This window comes from Loxodonta africana, chromosome 23 (assembly GCF_030014295.1).
Source record: "Loxodonta africana isolate mLoxAfr1 chromosome 23, mLoxAfr1.hap2, whole genome shotgun sequence".
Taxonomy (NCBI): domain Eukaryota; kingdom Metazoa; phylum Chordata; class Mammalia; order Proboscidea; family Elephantidae; genus Loxodonta; species Loxodonta africana.
Window position 1 is genome coordinate 66,060,462 of NC_087364.1, and position 18,384 is coordinate 66,078,845.

The window sequence follows — 18,384 nt, forward strand, 5'->3', positions numbered from 1 at the left end:
TTGATTATTTTGTTTCTTGTCTGTCTCCTCCCACTGGAATGGAAGCTATAGAAGAGCAGGGATGTCTTCCTGTTTTGTTCACTGATCTCTCCCCTTCCCTAGAACAGCACTTGCCACAGAGAAGGTGCTCAGATATTTGTTCAATAAGTAAATGGATGAATAGATGAACGTATCTCTCTTTGCATTGTCTACCAGAAAGCTGGGGATATAATTTTCAGTCAGTGACTATGACATATGAAGAACTTTGTAGTATATATATTTTTGTATTCACCTCTGCACAGAGAAATTTTTATTGCTTAGCTTAAATGAAAAAAAATTTCATACTTCCCAATATTCTAGTCAAAATGAGCATCCAAAGGCTTTCCCTCCTTCTCATGTGACTTGTTGAGGAGTGTTTCTAAAATGTCTCCACCAAAGTACCCAGAATGACAGCAAGAGAGAGTGAATGTAGGATGTTTTGTTTCCTTTAAAACTTGTATATTCTCTTAAGGTGTCCCTGGGTAGTGAAAATGGTGAAAGCACTCAGCTGCTAACTGAAAGGCTGGTGCTTTGATTTCAACCAGAACTCTTCTAAAGAAAGTCCTGGCCATCTACTTCTCAGAAATCAGCCACTGAAAAACACCACAGAGCACAGTTCTACTCTGATACTCATGAGGTCACCGTGAGTCAGAGCTGACTCCATAAAAAAAAAAAAGTAACTGTATTTTTTAATTTTCTCTTAAAATTACATATGAATTTGGTTTTCTACTCCATTTGAAATAAAAATAGTATTGCAAATTACTTACCATTGCGAGAAATGAATTATCCATGAATATGCACCAGTAGGTGCAGGACTTGCATTATCGTCCCAGCACACTGCTAGAGGATGAACCCTAACCCAACCTATTGCTGTCAGATTGATTCCGACTCATAGCAACTCTATAGGACAGAGTAGAACTGCTCCATAGGGTTTCCAAGGAGCAGCTGGTGGATTCGAACTGCCGACCTTTTGGTTAGCAGCTGCAGCTTGCAGTAACTCTTAACCACTACACCACCAGGGCTCCAGAGTGCGAACCCCAGGGCTTATGAATTCTGCAGAAATTTAGAAGCTCAGCAATAGAGGACTTACTGCCTGTTCCGACTCTTGTTTTTAAGGCTCTAAAATACTTCTGCTACTATTTGAAAATATTTATTGAAACTTTAATTTAACTTGAAAGTTTCTGCATGACAAAATCCTGCTAGGTCAAGCACAAATGTTGCCTCTTCGATGACCATTAGCCATTCTCTAATTACCACAACAACAAGTAATTATTCCCTCCCCAGAAAATCAAATGAACTAATAGTCACTGAGATCTGGATATGAAGCATGGGAACTAGCATTTATCAGATTCCCATAACATACCAGCATGTTCATAAATTCCCTTATTCAATGCTTGCACCAATTCCTTCAGATTTCTGCTGTTCTTCTAAAATGAGGAAACACAGGGTAGATGTTGAATAATGTCTTAGGCATCTAGTGCTGCTATAACAGAAATACCACTAGTAGATGGCTTCAACAAAAAGAAATTTATTCATTCACAGTCTAGTAGGCTAAAAGTCCAAATTCAGGGCATCGGCTCCAGGAGCAACCTTTCTTTGTTGGCTCTGGAGGAAGGTCCTGTCATCAATCTTCCCCTAGTCTAGGACCTTCTCCATGCAGGAACTTCAGGTCCAAAGGACGGGTTCTGCTCCCGGTGCTGCTTTCTTGGTGGTATGAGGTCCCTGACTCTCTGCTAGCTTGTAAGATAAAAGGTGGTACAGGCCACGCCCCAGGGAAGCACCCTTTACATTGCATCAGGGATTTGTCCTGAGCAAGGGTGTTACATCCCACCCTAATCCTCTTCAACCACAGGCAGAGATCATGATTTATAACATGTAGGAAAATCACAAAATGGAGGACTACCACTGAATACTGGGAATCATGGTCTAACCAAGTTGACACATATTTTGGGGGGACACAATTCAATCCATGACAAATAACTTGTCCTAACTCACGCTGCTGTTGTTGTAGATTCTGACTTGCAGTGTGACAAGGCTCCACAGGGTTCTCCTGGCTGTAATCTTTACAGAAGTAGATTGTCATGTCTTTCTCCCATTGGGTGGGTTCAAACAGTCAACCTTTCTTAGCAGCTGTGTACTTGACCATTAAGCCACCAGGGCTTTTTACTCATGTTGCTAGAAAGTGGGAAAGATAGCTTGAAATTTGAGTGTATTTGTTTCTAAAATCCATGACTTTTTACTACATGTAGGTCACTGTTTGGCATCTCTAGTATTTTCCCCCAATAAGGAGAAAAACAAATATGCCTACTGCCTTCTAAAAAATAGAAATGCTAATCAATATTGATATTGATTTTATACTTCAATATATTTTATCAATGCAGAAATCACTTTGCAAGCCAGTTGTTACTTATGTACAACAATTTTCTTCTATGCTTGTTTTCCATCCATCACAAAGTATCATCATATCACTGAAGAATGAAAATGCAAGAAACTGCTGCTTCACAAAAGACCCCCTTGGTAGCCCCAGAGTTACTGCCAGGGACCCTAAATCTAGGGATGTGTAGACAATCTAGGATTGTCTGCGAGTTGAGAGAAGTGTCTCATGAAATCATATTATTAATTTTTATATTATTTCTCAACTTCATGAAGGGAATGTTCCTAGCTATAAATACAACTTCAACTAAACACATTACTAAATTCAGAGTAACTTTTGGCCCTTGACTATTTCCTCATTCAATGGATACCTAAAATATAACCGATAACGCACACACATCCGAGGATTTTATTTTAGAAAGGGGTTTTAGGCCTGGTAAAGGACAAGGGACTCCTAGAATTTAAAAGAAATAAAAATAAAAAAATTTTTTTTGGTTCCATATGCTTTTCAGAAGTAAACAAAATTGCCTTTTGCACTGCACTGCACTTTAACTATCCCTGGAAACATTTTGAAGTACATGGTGGATCCAAACCCATTAATCTTTGGAAATATGATGAGTGGTTCAGTTTCTGATTTTCGTAATCAGCTCTTCTAGCTGTAAGATATTATTGCCTTATAGGGACATCTGCTGGTAGATAAATAAAGGTCTGGAACAATCAAATATTGTCTTCTCAGGGTTTGTCAGGACATCACTCTGAGGCCGCAGCCTCGTATGCATCTGCTTCAGAGAGTGCACGGATGTTAAAGTGCTAAATATTGTATCATTTCACGGTCCAGTCCTTCTCAGGTCACATAAAACTTGCATTCATTACACACGTGGCTTGTTCCCACAACAGAGCCGCACGTGTATTTATTTATTTATTTTTCCAGACTGATCATATATTATCCTGAAAAATTTCATGCCTTCTGGAAGCCTATGCACGTTGGGGCAGATGGCATGAGAATGCCAGCACTTGGAGCACACGGACTCGCCACAATAAGCTGTCACCTCTTCTGTGAACCTGGCATGATTTTCAGATCAGAGTGATTGTCGGAAACATCGGGAAAAAAAAAAAAAAAAAAAAAGGCCACTCTCTTTTACTTCACAAATGACAGGAATGAAAGTAAAATAAATTTTATAATGTCATAAACTTCTTAATAGCAAGGTCTTTATTATCCTATGGGGCAGCTCTACTCTGCCCTACAGGGTTCCTATGAGATAGAATCAACTTGACGGCAACTTTTTTTTTTTTGGAGTTGCTTTTAATTTTTTCACAAAAAGGGAAAATCCTCTTAATCTTTTCCTTAAGTACAAATGTTTCCCTTCCATTATCCTGCAGTAATATTTTCCTGCAGCTAATGACCCCTTTCGCTTGAAAAAATGATTACCTCGTGATAGTAAGGCGACCAGTAGTACTATTTCTACTAACTCTTACCATCACCAGAAGGATGAAATCATTTATTTTCTTTCGGTGTTTCATGGAACAAGGATTGCCTTCATACTCCATCTTTGGAAAAGCAGCATGGTGTTAAATCATATATTGTAGATTTAAAATCAAATTGCCCATAAAAGTCAATATTATCAACAGTAGAGTGTAGCACCTTATCCATGGCACTTTTTTAAACTCACCGCACCTTAACGTGCTAAGGTGATGGAAACTAAAGAACTACCACGTGCCTTCTCAGTGCCTTTTCTCCCCATGGTTTATCTATGTATATTTTTAAAGCAAGCAAAAGATTGTTTCATCAGCCAAGGCACTCCCTGCCAAAAGAAACGATATCATCATTAACTAATTACAACTAAATAATAGCATTGCACATTTTGACAGGTTAACACACATTCTGCTAAGAGTTGAAAGCTCAAGAAAGAGAAAAACAAAGCTACTTCTCTCACAAAATCCTCAAATGCCAATCCGGGAAATAAAACTTTCAGGGTTTCCACTTGCTCTCCTTGTCTCAAAAGCATTTACTTGCATTTGTAGTAACATTATAAACTGTTTCACTGAGCATTCAACTTAGTTTTACCAACTTTGTCCAATCATAAATCATACAGTCTACTGAGATTGATAGTTTCAACATGTTGAAGTCATCATTTTTTGGCAGCTTTCCCCTCCCTTTCCCAGTGAAGCAGCAAGATACACATGGTGACTCTCAGATGTGAAAAGAATAAAGAAAACCAAGTGGAGAGAGAAAAAAACAGGGTTTTCCAGCATAATCTAGTTCCTTCAAAAAGCCAAAAGCAAAACACAAAGACGTGCCTGAAATGGCATGTTACCAATATTGTCTCCATAGCTGGATGGAATAATAATTTTGGGAGGATTAATACAAAATTAAATTGTCTATTGTATTATTCCTCATTCACAACAGCTCAGATAAGTTTGGCTACTGCAGAGCGTCTTACTGTGCCTAATCTTCTCACACGTATTCCACCAAAATTCTTCTGAAATGAAAAGAATGTAAAAATTAGCGACCTCTTTTCTAAACTCCATTCTTTAGCATGCACAAAAAAGAACAATTAAAAAATTTGTTCTCTAGCCTTGTAGATCCTGTAGCCTGTTAAAGCCCATACAACAGCCAGTACAACATACAAAGCTGCTGAAGGAATTCCTACTTGTCAAACACCAGGAATGTATAGAAGATCTAGCTTTTTCTTAGTTTCCTTATAGTACCTCGAGAATATTTCCCCCTTTAATTCTACTCTCATGAAAATTCAGGTTAAAAGATTTACGATGTTGAGCATATGTTTTTTCTTGGTGGAGACAAATGAATCATAGCTTATCATACACCAAAAAGGAACCAAAAAGTTTAGCACAGAAGGTGGGAGAACTTCTGTGTTACTGCCTATAATGGGATCAGTCCATTAAAAGGTGCTATTAGTATAAAAAAAAAATTATAGCAAACCACAAAAAAAAAACATAGAAAAAGCTTAAATTATTTACCTTTCTTGTTCAGCACAAATGTCCTACAGCTCATTATCATGAGATATGGCCTGGAAATTAACCAGTCATGTTGTGTTTCTATCTCCAGATTTACAATTAGTAATGCTATTAACGTGGTTCCTGTACTTAGCGTTACTAATTATATTGCTATGAACTAATGGTGTTAAAAATAGCAATAGCCATCAACTACCAATTAATGCTTAATGAGAGCATATAAACCCTGGCATTGTAATGAATTTCAAAATTATTGTTGCTTGTGTTCCTCTTGTAATCGTGCAAAAATGGGTGTAACCAGTAACCAGTGAAGTAGGGCATTGATTGAAAGCATAGTTGCCACATAGTTGCAGGAAATCCAGAGAAGAAATAAATGGCTCTTTGAAGAAAACTATATTCCACTTTAATCTTAGAATTCAACACATGGGTTTTAGAGAAGATTCTTTTCTCATTACTCAATACAAAAAATGAAACTCAATTTGTAAAAACATTTCAAATTCATGAATAAAAAAGGAAATGTTAAGAAAATTCGGAAGAGGTTTTTTTTTTTTTTACCCCCATGGAAAGAACAGTAATCAAATCATTTCTCCTATAGTTTATATAAGATAGAAGATCCCAGGATTTCAGCTGTAAAATAAGAATACCTGTATTAGCTAGGTTAAGTTAGGTTATGCTTCATCAACAAACATCATTTGTGGCTTAACATACCATAGTTTATTTCTTGTTTACACTACACGTTCAGCACAGTCGCTTAGGGGCTACTGCTCACTACGGTTACTCAGGAATCCAGGCTGAAGGTAATTCCATCTGGTCATCTGATTCTTTTATCTTCAGAGGAAACTTGGCAAATAGTGCCCTGGCTATTACTTCTATCCAGATGGCATTTCACTGGGGGGCAGGGAGGACAAAAAAAGTCACACTCATGTGTCTACTTTGAAGTGATGGGGAATTGTATCCAGGAAGAGGATAATTGAAATATTAGGGAATAATCACTTATGTTTTAGTACTTTGAATGGTTTTAATCACCATAGCAAGGAGACTTTGTCTGAAATGGAGCACTTCACTGGAGAACTGCCTAGAAGTGGGGCAATGCTGGTAGAAAACCAATTCATTCTCTTTGAGTTTCTAGACTTATATTTTTTGACCCTGTCACTAAAAAAGCCATTTCCTAGAATTGGCTAGTGTTATTTACCTAGTAGTCCACAAAGTTTCAGTTTATTAATTCAAGCTTATCTTTTCAACTTCAAAAATGTACTTTATTATTTTATCTTAGGAGCAGGCTTTTCAACTCTCTTGCTCTTGGTCCTAGTCAAAACCATAGTACACGTCAAGAATAGAAATGAGAAGTCAAAATAGAATGGAGTAAACAAAGACGTAACATAGCCAATAAACTGATTTGTGTGTGTGTGTGTGTGTGTGCATCCTCAAACCAGGACAAGGGGGAAAAAAAAATACTGAGACATCCTTACTAACAATGGCAATCAGATACTAAAGAAGATGCAAAACCACAATGCTTACAAATCTACAGCTTATTGCAGGAGACGTATACAGCGTAGCATCTGTAAAGATGGGTATCACAGCCAAAGGCTGACTCTCAGCACGAGGTCCAGAGAGACTGATTGTGGGCTCCAACTGTCTTTCCTCTGCAAGGCCACTACCGATGCACTTTCTCGATTCGAGAATCATCAAAATGTGCATGGAACACCCTGGAAATAGGAGCCCAGATGGAGTCTTCATTAGGTCTGCTAATACATTATTGGTATGTGACCAGCCCTAATGGCACAGCCCTCCAAGGGTCATACCAAAACCAGGCACAAGCCATCAATCTTGCTGTTATCAATAAAAAAAAAAAAAAAAATTTTTTTTTTTTTATAGCTTATATTAAAAACTAGCACAAATTGTCCCAAAACTTATCTTGGAAACATGGTTCTAAAACAACACTATTAATCATGCCTTGCTTCATGCCTTGGCCAAGATCAGGGTTGTGAAGGTACAGCTCTTACAAAACAACTCAGGCCAATTCTATGCCTGCTGAAAATAACTACACAGGACGACATTAAAATGAATTTGATAAAATGCTAAACATATGACCTTATAAGGACATCTGTTATTGATTGATGACTTCTTAATGATAGAGCATGTGACATATCTAAATTACCTGCGGGTATTTTCAAACTGTACCGCAGTCTTAGCCCAGCTCCTTGTGCAACCTGACTGTCATTGCTGTGCTCAGGAATCATACTGAGGAGGGTAAGTTTTAGGCATATTTGCTCTTCCAGTTACTATCCCTGTGTGTAACATATTGCCCCAAAGTGTAGAGGTTTCAAACAACCATCTCATTAGACTCACCCAGTTTATGCTCCAGGAACCCAGGAAGAGAAGAGGAGTGGCTGGTGTCTATTCTGCTATGGTTGGGGCTCAGCTGGAAGGAATAGAAAACTGGAGACTGGAGACTGGAGTCATCTCAAAGGCTCCTTCACTCACATGTCTTATGGTCAATGCCGGGCTTACGAAATGGTAACTGAATTTCCATTAGTTCTTCTAGAGAGAATTTGGAGTTAGACACTTGAGTTATTTTCACTGACTCCTATGTATTTTTTAGAAGTCTTAGTATCCTGAATGGGATGAAGGTTTTCCAAGGGTGACATTTGTCTCCTCATTGACTTCCAGGATTTATTCCAATGAACTGATTGGCTATGAGTTAGCATCTTTTTTTTCTTCCACGTTTCTTGTGCCTATCTTCAACTCTTGGTAGTTGGATGATGGGCCATCCCACCCAAATAAAGAGCTCGAATCTTTGGGTAAAGGCATGTGTATACCTGTTCTAGAGTGTTTCTTTCTTTTTATTTTTCCTTAAATTTAAGTCAAAGCATTTAACACTTTTCAAGACAGAAGAAAACGCCATATTCTTATGCAAGGTATTTATAACACTACAATGAGATGTTGATAAGATAAGGTGCTCTAACTTAAAATAAAATATTGAACCTAGGAAATAGGAGAAAAATCTATTCTGATAAACAAAATATCAAAACTTCAGAAAAGTTTCATGAAAACAAGGTATAGGGTCTATTAGAAAAAAATTGTATTAAAGATTATATATTATAATTTTATAATCAACTTATATGATTACTTTATTATTATATATTATATACCTATTGCAGTCGAGTGGAGTCCCACTCATAGTGACCCTACAGGACAGAATAAAACTGCCCCATAGGGTTTCCCAGGAGCAGCTGGTGGATTCGAACTGCCAACCGTTTAGTTAGCAGCCCTAGCTCACATAGCTCTTAACCACTGTGCCACCAGGGCTCCATATACTATATAGTATTATGTTACTAATTATGCATATTATAATATCAATAATATATTATACTTAATATGTAATTATAGGTAAGCATAACTTAACATCAGCAATACGTTCTGTGAAATAGGATGTTATATGATTTGGCCCTTGTGTGAACTTCATATTACATACAGGAGACATTCATAACTGTCACCAATCAGCCCAGGCCTACCCCCAGGCACCCAAAACCCCCCAAAAAACCATTGCTGTTGAGCTGATTCCAACTCATAGCAGCCCTATAGGACAGAGTAGAACTGCCCCACAAGGTTTCCAAGGAGCATCTGGTGGATTTGAACTGCCAACCTTGACCTTTTGGTTAGCATCTATAGCTCTTAGCCACTAGGCCACCAGGGTTTCCCAAGGATTTAATGAAAACTTTGTTTCCCCCGCCGCCAATCCCGCTCAGTAGGCCATCAGGTCTCTAAGCCAAGCCTGGCTCCCGCTCACCAGCCCGCTGGGTCACACACTTGCCATCCTGTAGGCACCCCCCTAGTTCCTCCACTCTGCTGGCTCCCATTTCTTCCTTCCTCCCTGCCTGCCTTCCGCTTCTCCCCTGAACTCTTTAAACTCTTCCAGCCACAGCCTGGACTGCTAGGCTGCCACCACCGTGGGAAGAGCCATGGTCTTGTGTGAATTGACCTCATTTCACACATTGTCGTACAGATGACTGAGGAATGCACTCTGGTCGTTTTGGAAGTTCTCAGGAGGATTTAAAACCACTGTAAATGTGGAACAGGGAGAGGTTAGCACCCCACAGCATCTTCATCCCACACAGGTGGTTTCATCCACAGCTGACTTTCCCAAGGAGGGACCCCCAGAAGCAATGACTCCCTCCTGGAGTGTGCTGTGTTATACAGCTCTGTGTCAGCTCTACTCCGTCTCTGCCAAGGGTATCTACAGACTAGACTATTACAGCAATGTTATGTCTTTGCAGTGTATCTGTTGGGTATCATTCAGTCAACCACAATACTGTCTTATTGTAACAATCATGCATATAGGCAGTGAATTTTTAAGAAAATATAAACAACATGGTTTAGTTTCTAAGAAAGGGGAAAAAATTAGCCTTTTTTTTTTTTTTTTTAAATGGTTTGTTTCCTAAGGCTAGTGATTGACTGGGAAAATTCTTGTTTCCATGAGCATGAGCCTATAAAATTATATTTACAACTAGGATGATAACCAAAATATTTAACAGCCGCCGTGAGGTTGGCCATCCATAACAACTGGTACTGGTGGTAGCAGTTGAATACCAGTCCTGTTTACATCTATCCCTGAATAATGAGTGCAAAAATGAAAAAATAAAAGCCTGCAACAATCACTCGCTGGAATATAAGTGTTGCTGGCAGATTTTCAAATATTCAAAAGATATTACTAAAATAAATAATAAAAAAATAAATTAAAAAAATATGTCAAAGTGTCCTGTCTTCTCCTTCAGAATTTCCCATACAAATAGAATTTATGATGATAAACATTGGCAGGAGGCTGAGAGAAATACAGCCACATTGATGCACTTAAAATTAGAAATTCCAACATCACCAAATCTAGTTGTTGGTTTCTAAAAGTATTTATTTATAGTTCACCTTGTTTTATGCAAACTTTGAGTACAATATGATTAATCAGAAGCTCACTGACTCTGCACTTCGTATATCTTGAAAACATATTGAGTGAAAAAACATGGCATAACTTGGGACAATACTTCTGTATTATATTAAGAAATGCACACTACTGAGTACTATATTGATAAATGATCTTTTACAAGTATTCATTTTAAACTAATTCAATGACATTCAGAAATAAAACACCTTTACAAGTATTCCATAATTTTCTCTCTTCACTCAGTCAAACCATCCATACCTTTTTCTTTTAATCTATATTACTTTGCTGTACATGTAGCAAAAATTTAAACACAAGTCCATTTATTTCAAAAAAGGTAAAAATATGATCAACTATGTTCTTACTTCTGTTTTCCCAAAAGTAAAAGTTGAAGATCCCAGTTTGATGTCTGTGGCCACATAAACCTTAACCTCTTTATTCAGCACATCAACACTGGTGCTAATTAAAACAAAGCGTGTTTGTTTGTCTGTTTGTTTTTTAATGTAACAAATTCCACCTAGCTCCCAAATCATGGAATAATAGTTTGCAGCATATGAGGAAGAGATTTCATCACTGGGTTGGTCTGTATAGTTGAACATTTTTACTGCATTTATTTAGAAAATATAACTATTAGCTATATTTTAAGTCCCATGAATGGTGTGGCAAATTAGCTACATTATTAAATATTTCTGTCCCTCACCAATGTTCCAACTTTATCTTAATAAATTTGAGTTTACGGTTACAATTTATTTTCTTTTGTTTTTTCATGTCTACAACCGTAATTTCTAACCTTTCTATTGATATTTCTGACAATTTCTACATTCTTTTGCAATTCATTTCAATTCATCTCCGAGCTTGGTATATTCATTACCTGTATAGATGTTTGTGGTCAAATTAAGTCATTAAAATATCATGGTTAAATACTTGTTGCTTTCGTTGATTAAAACAACTATTTATTATGAAATTACATTGATCGTCTATGTCCACGCACACGAACAGACATAAAAGACACACACTATCATACTGGATTACTTTCGCATGACAGCTGTGTTGAATTTAACCTTTGGATTCAAAGATCTGTTCCCATTATAATCCTTATGTATGGATGTGTCAACAATTGTTCATGATCGGAGAAAATATTCTGTATATTATATTCTCATTGCACATTTACGTTTCAGATAGATCATGCATAAAGGAAGGACAATAACATGAATAAATAAAACATCTACATAATAATATTAAATATTCATCTACGCCAATAGCTCCTATCTCTATCCCACCAAATCCTCCCCCAAATTGTTAACAAGCAGCAAAATGGACAGACTTAAGGGTCACACCCTTGCCTTGCCCAAGCTCTAGAGGAAGTGTTAATGAGCACAGAATTAGCTAAAAGTTGGCAGCAGTTGGAAGGAAGAGAAGCAGGGGGCCTGTGGACAACTCGCAAACTAATCAGCTTCTGAGTAATTGGAGCTGGGCCACCATTATTTTAAACTTAGTTACATTCCAGTATGTGATTCTTCCCATGAGCACCTTTGCTAAGCATTGCATAATATCTATTTCCAATCCTGCTATGCAAATATGTTCAGACGCTAAGCCTGAAAGAGAATACAACAATTTAAACAAAGGAGCGAATACTACAAAAATTCAAAACCACGCTCCTATAATACCTACTGTATAACAGGGCATATCCAAGGCTCTAGGGATACTGTGATGAACGAGATTAATGTTCTTTCTTCATGGCAACAATAAGTAAAGACGTGGTCCCTCACAGATGGTTCTAATCGCAAAGCCATGCTAATTGGAAATGGTGGTTATGGAAGCCACATTGAGCTGACCGAGGAGAAAACGGGAGATGCGTAATAAATAGAGACAATGAGTACACATACTTCATTCCACAAGCTTAGAGTTGAGATTAGACGGAGGTTTCTTGTTCTAACCCTACATCCAACACAATATTTTCTCTACAATTTCTTCCCTGTATGTTTTTCACCTGATTGCAACTATTTTTTCCTCGGTCTCTTCCATCCTTGCCTTAAAAAAAAAAAAAATCACTTACTGCCGTCAAGTCGATTTCCAACTCATAACACCCGTATAGGGCAGAGTAGAATAGCTCCATAGAGTTTCCAAGGCTGTAAACTTTACAGAAGCAGACTGCCACATCTTCTTCCCAAGGATAGTGGGCTCGAACCAACAACATTTTGGCTAGTAGCCACATGCTTTAACCACTACACCACCAGGGCTCCTTGCCTACTAGAGAAATTTTCCTAAAATGTCATTTAAATATGCAGTGGTCCTGCTCTGTAATCTATCACAGAAAGAATCAGCTAATTTCTGTTTTCTGGCCCCAAATCTCCCACTCATATTACTATGAAACACACATCACTGGCTCATCAGACAAACCCTCTTGTCTTTCCCTGGTTTCTTTCGCTGAACCCTGCCCTCTGTTTATTTCAGTCCAACACATTTTTGGACAACCAGCCTGAGCACCAGCTCCAGCTTTCCTTATCAAGGTAACACAGAAGAAAGAACATAATCCTTGGCTTAAAGTTCCCATGGTGTGACAAGCCACTTAGCCTCTCTGATATTTCATTTCCTCATCTATAAAATGGAGTGAAATAATTCCTACCTCACAGAGATATCGTGAAAAGAATACTCAGTCCACACTAATATTAGGCACTAATGTTGCTTTTCTTTTTATTCCTCTTGCATTTATTGACCTAACACTTTTATCTTTATTTTATAACAATAATATTTGTTAATTCTAGCACCCAAACAAAATTGCAAACTCCCTGAGAACATAGACAATGTGTCATGGATTGAAATGTGTCCCCCCAAAATATGTGTCAACTTGGTTAGGCCATGATTCCCAGTATTGTGTGGCTGTCCTCTATTTTGTGATTGATGTTATTTTCTTATGTGTTGTAAATCCTAATCTCTGCCTGTGGTTACTGAAGCAAGATTAGATTATGTTGAAGAGGGTTAGGGTGGGATGTGTAACACCCTCACTCGGATCACATCCCCGAATCAATATAAAGGGAGTTTCCCTGGGGTGTGCCCTGCACAACCTCTTATCTTATAAGAGATAAAAGGAAAGGGAAGCGAGCAGAGAGTTGAGGGACCTCATACCACCAAGAAAGCAGCACTGGGAGCAGAGTACGTTCTTGGGACATGGGGTTCCTGTGTTGAGACACTTCTAGTCCAGGAGAAGATTAATGAGAAGGACTTTCCTCCAGAGCCAACAGAGAAAAACCCTCCACCTGGAGCTGACGCCCTGAATTTGGACTTCTAGCCAACTAGACTGTGAGAGAATCAACTTCTGTTTGTTAAAGCCATTCACTTCTTGTATTTCTGTTATAGAAGCACTAGATGACCAAGACACAATGTTTCTTGCTTCTTTTGTGTTCCCTTCTGCAATGCAAGGCACACTGTAAGTGGTCAAAAAATATGTACTAGTACATTGATTGATTGATCAGATAACTGATTTCAAATAAGCAAAGAGGAATAACTGAAGAACTAATCTATGTTTGGGATATAGCAAAAAACAACTTCATCATAAGCATGACTGCCTAACCATAAAATCTAGCTATACCTAGGGGCAAGAGACAAGAAGGCAGGAGGGGACAGGATAGTTGGACTAATGGAAATGGGGAACCCCAAGTCAAAAAAGGGAGAGTGCTGAGATGTCACAGGGTTGGCAACCAATGTCACAAAATACTATGTTTATTAATTGTTTAATGAGAAACTAATTTCCTGTGTAAACTTTCACCTAAACTACAATTAAAAAAAAAATAGACAATTTACTACTTAAACAAAAAAAAAAAAAAAAAGAGAGAGAGAGAAGGAAACTCAAAAATCAGAGAAGGAACTGGACTACAGGACTAACCGTCCCCATGAACCACTGCCTTCTATACCTTGAAACCAGAAGAAATAGATGGTGCCTGGCTACCACTACTAAACTTTCTGATCAGGGACACAATAGATGAATCCTGATTTTAAAAAAGGAGAAAAAATAGAACAGTATTCTAAATTCTTAAAGAATCCAGACTTACTGACCTTTTGAGGCTAGAGGATTCCCTGAAAATTTGCCCTGAGTTATTCATCAAAATTTGAATTGAAGCTACCTCCTGAAGTCACCTATAAACTAAGTAACACATTAGTTCAAAAAGTAAAGATTGTCACCCTTGAGTATTGCTTTTTTTTTTTTAATTACCTATGTAAGACCTTGGAAACCCTGGTGTCGTAGTGATTAAGAGCTACGGCTGCTAACCAGGAGGTCAGCAGTTTGAATCCACCAGGTGCTCCCTGGAAACCATATGGGGCAGTTCTACCCTGTCTTATAGGGTCGCTATGAGTTGGAATCAACTTGACGGCAATGGATTTGGTTGGGTTTATATAAGACCAAAGGGTCAACAGCTATTTTAAAGCATAGATGAGAAGATTGGGGAGGGGGGCAGGGGCTTTAAATGGAAGTGAAACAGGAAGGACAGAAATAACGAGAATATAGAACAACGTGAGTAACGTAACCAACGTCACCGCTCATTATGTCTAGAAACTGTGGAATGGGAGCAGTTTTGCCGTGTGTATTTTCACCAAAAATAAAATTAAAAAATATTTTTTAAAAATTCAGCTATAAGAGAACATAAAAAAATAATTAATAAGTTGAATGAGACATTTTGCCAGAAATTTTGATAAAACCAAACCAAACCTATTGCCGTTGCATAGATTTGGACTCATAGCAACCCTGTAGAACGAAGTCGAACTGCCCCATACGGTTTTGTAAAAATGGCATGGAAGGAGTGTCTGATCTCCTCTAACTACACTAGGTGGGCGGAGAATCAAGATCAATAACCCAAGGCTTCCTCCTATGAGGCAGAGGTCATACTTGCCTCCACCCTCCAACCTTGTTACCAATTCTGACAACAATCGTCTCTCCCATGGCACTCTTCTCTGCTGGGTTTAATAATTCATTGCAATGGCCACACAGAACTCACAGGCAACATTCATGATTATAGAGTTTGTTAGGGAAGTAACAGGTTACAATTCAGGTTCAGGAACACTCAGGATACAGTTCTTCCATCAGAATAGCCTCTTCTCCTACGTGCTCACAGGCATGTCTCTCCCTGGCCCCTCGGCCTCTGTCCTGCTCCGCAAGTATTACAAAGCTCTTTTAGTTCTCCCAGTAGTGCCTGGAGACACCTCACTCTGCCAGTAAGCCTCAACCTGAAGGCATTCAGCTCTTCCACTCTGTGAGTCAGTGAGCCTAACTCCACCGCCAAGTGCCTGGATGCACCCAGTTCTGCCAGGCAGCCTACTGCCAGAAAGCACTCAGCAGCCTTGCTCTGTGGGTCAGCATGTCCACTGTAACCACTTCGTTCCATGGGCCAGGGAGTCCACCACACCTCCTCTTGCCAATCTCCTGGGTCACCTGCCTCTGCTGCCATCATTTCTCTGCTGTTGCCTTTCACTGTCACTTTTTGTCTCCAATGTTACAGCTCTCTCTCTCTGTCTCCTAAGCATAGGAGGTCTCAGCGCAGGGAACCCAGGTTCAATGGATGAGCCCCACTGCTGGCTCTTCTATCTTAGTGGTTGTGAGATCCTGCCTTCCCGCTTCTGGAATGGCTCATTTTAAGCCTAGTGGGATTGCAACAGAGGCCAATCTCCTTGTCAGGGTCCTATACCTATTTGCATGGTCCCACCCTACAAGGGTGCCATGCACCTTATTTACATTATTAGCAAGCTATCCAATCCCTTTGGTGGGCTACTAGTACCTCATTTGCATAGTCCCACCCAGTCATTTGGTGGGAGTTACAAAACTATGGTTAGAAGGGCCAGATTAAACAATTCACTGCACTGCAGGCTTCCAAGACTATAAACCTTTGTGGAAGCCAACTGCTACATCTTTCTCCCACAAAGCAACTGGTGGGTTTAAACCTCCAAACTTTTAGTTAGCAGCTGAGTGTTTAACCACTGGGCCACCAGGGCTCCTGGAAATTTTTATATGCTGTAAGATTTTGCTGTCAGACATTCAGGAAGAAGGAAAGTGTTCATAAAAGAAGCATAAGAAAAAGAAGTTTCAAAACAGTAAGACATTAGCTATTTGATGTGAAGCTACACTAATTCAGTATCAAATCCCCACACTTAACCACAGGAATATGGATTACAGCTGCTTGAAAATAATACGGTTTCCCTGCACTGAAAATTTAGAAAATCAGGTATCAAGGCTTTGTGTTTACACATTTAGGAAAAAAAAAAAAAACTAACAAAGAGAAAAACAACATTCAAAAAAACGTAGGACTTGCTGGCTTCCAAAAGGGAGGGAATACATGTTTTATGTTAAATTAAGTATAAAAACTTCCATCTTCCAAAGTAAAAGTTGATGTGAAACACCCACCCTCCCCATCATGCCGGGATAATCCAAAACTGTTTGGTATTTAGTAATTAAACACAAGCACTATCTGGTGAATTTCTTTGATATCTTACTCAAATTGTGTTTCAGAGAAGCATGTAGACCAACACAAAGGCATGGCTGGAGATTTCTGCACATCCTCAAATACCCAACTGCATAATCAGGGGATCTGCTTTGTCTCTACTTAAGTTAGATATCACTTGATGAATATTTATCTGATTTTGAGATGAAATTCTACTTCATTTGTTCTGGGATCCACTTCACTGTATATCAAAGAAATGTATACTCAGTTTAAACGAATTCATGTGGAACGTTCTGCTTTTGGTGACCTCCTCACCTGAGCTCTGATAACATTTTCCACCACACTCTTAAAATACAACGTTGGGTTTAAAATAACGACTTATAGAAAATTCAATTGAGCATGCTCATCAGTTTTTTTTGGCATGTATGAGGACTTAAGTTCAAATCCTCATTTCTCTACTTGCCAGTTGTATTTACTTTGAAGAAGTTATTTTTATCATTTGTTGAATGGAGTTAATGATAGAACCTCACAGGTAGAAAAATTTAATGCTCAATATGTACTACCAACTCTTATAATTAACTGCTTTCTGTAAACCTGAAGAGTGTGGAGACAGTTTTTTTTTATACTTGCCACAGTACCTGGCAGAGTGCCTGACATTTAATAAATATGTATGGAATAAATTAAGGCAATTGAAAGTCAAATGCGAAATATTGCTTTATGCCCATATACTTGCCAGGTGCCATCCTAAAAAGCTTTTCGGGATACTATATTAAGTCATTTGGTCAGGGTGGCAAGAGAAAAAGAGTTAATGAGATGAGGGATTTTACTGTGATTTTATTTTGGAAATTTGGACGAGATTGTACTGAATTTCAAATCTATTCAGAGAGATTTCAAATCTAATTACAGAGATGCACAGAAACCTCCCTATGTTTTCCTAATGAAACCAATAAGTAAATTTACTTGCTTTTCAGAATTTATCCAGGATATAAAAGCAAAAACTTAAAAAAAAAATTTTTTTCATGAGATTAAAGGACAGAAAATGAGAGTAGGAGAGAAGCAAAACTATCTCAGTAACAATTTAGATGATTAAAAAAAAATCTCACATAGATGAGTTACTACTGAGCTCTCAAGTTTTACTTGAAATAAGACATAAAATGTGAAACTGAAATCTTTAGTCATTTCCCACACGAAAATACAGAAATCATTTAGCACATCAAGTTGAAATAAATTGCCATTTATTTATTCAACAGATATTTTGCTGTTGCCCATTCAATAGCCATTAGCCACAGGTGACTATTTAAATTTAGGTTTAAGTGAAGTTATAGTAAACGTTTGGTTTCTCAGTCACACGGGCTGATTTCAAGTGCTCAACAGCCACGTGTGGCTAGTGGCTACCATGTTGAACAGTGCAGAAGACATTTCCACCACCGAAAAAGTTCCATTGTACAGCACCATTCTAGACGGTTTGGGGTCACAAAAAGGGGTTGAGATCAGATCCTCGTGACCAAAGAATGGCAGATCTGTTGGAGGAGATAAGACATGAGCAAAAACCACTTTAATACAAAACAGTTTTGATTTGACAAAACCAAGCGCCATTGGAATACCGAGAACGGACGTAAATGGAAGTTCTAGCTGGGGTAATCACTGAAGTGTTTATAT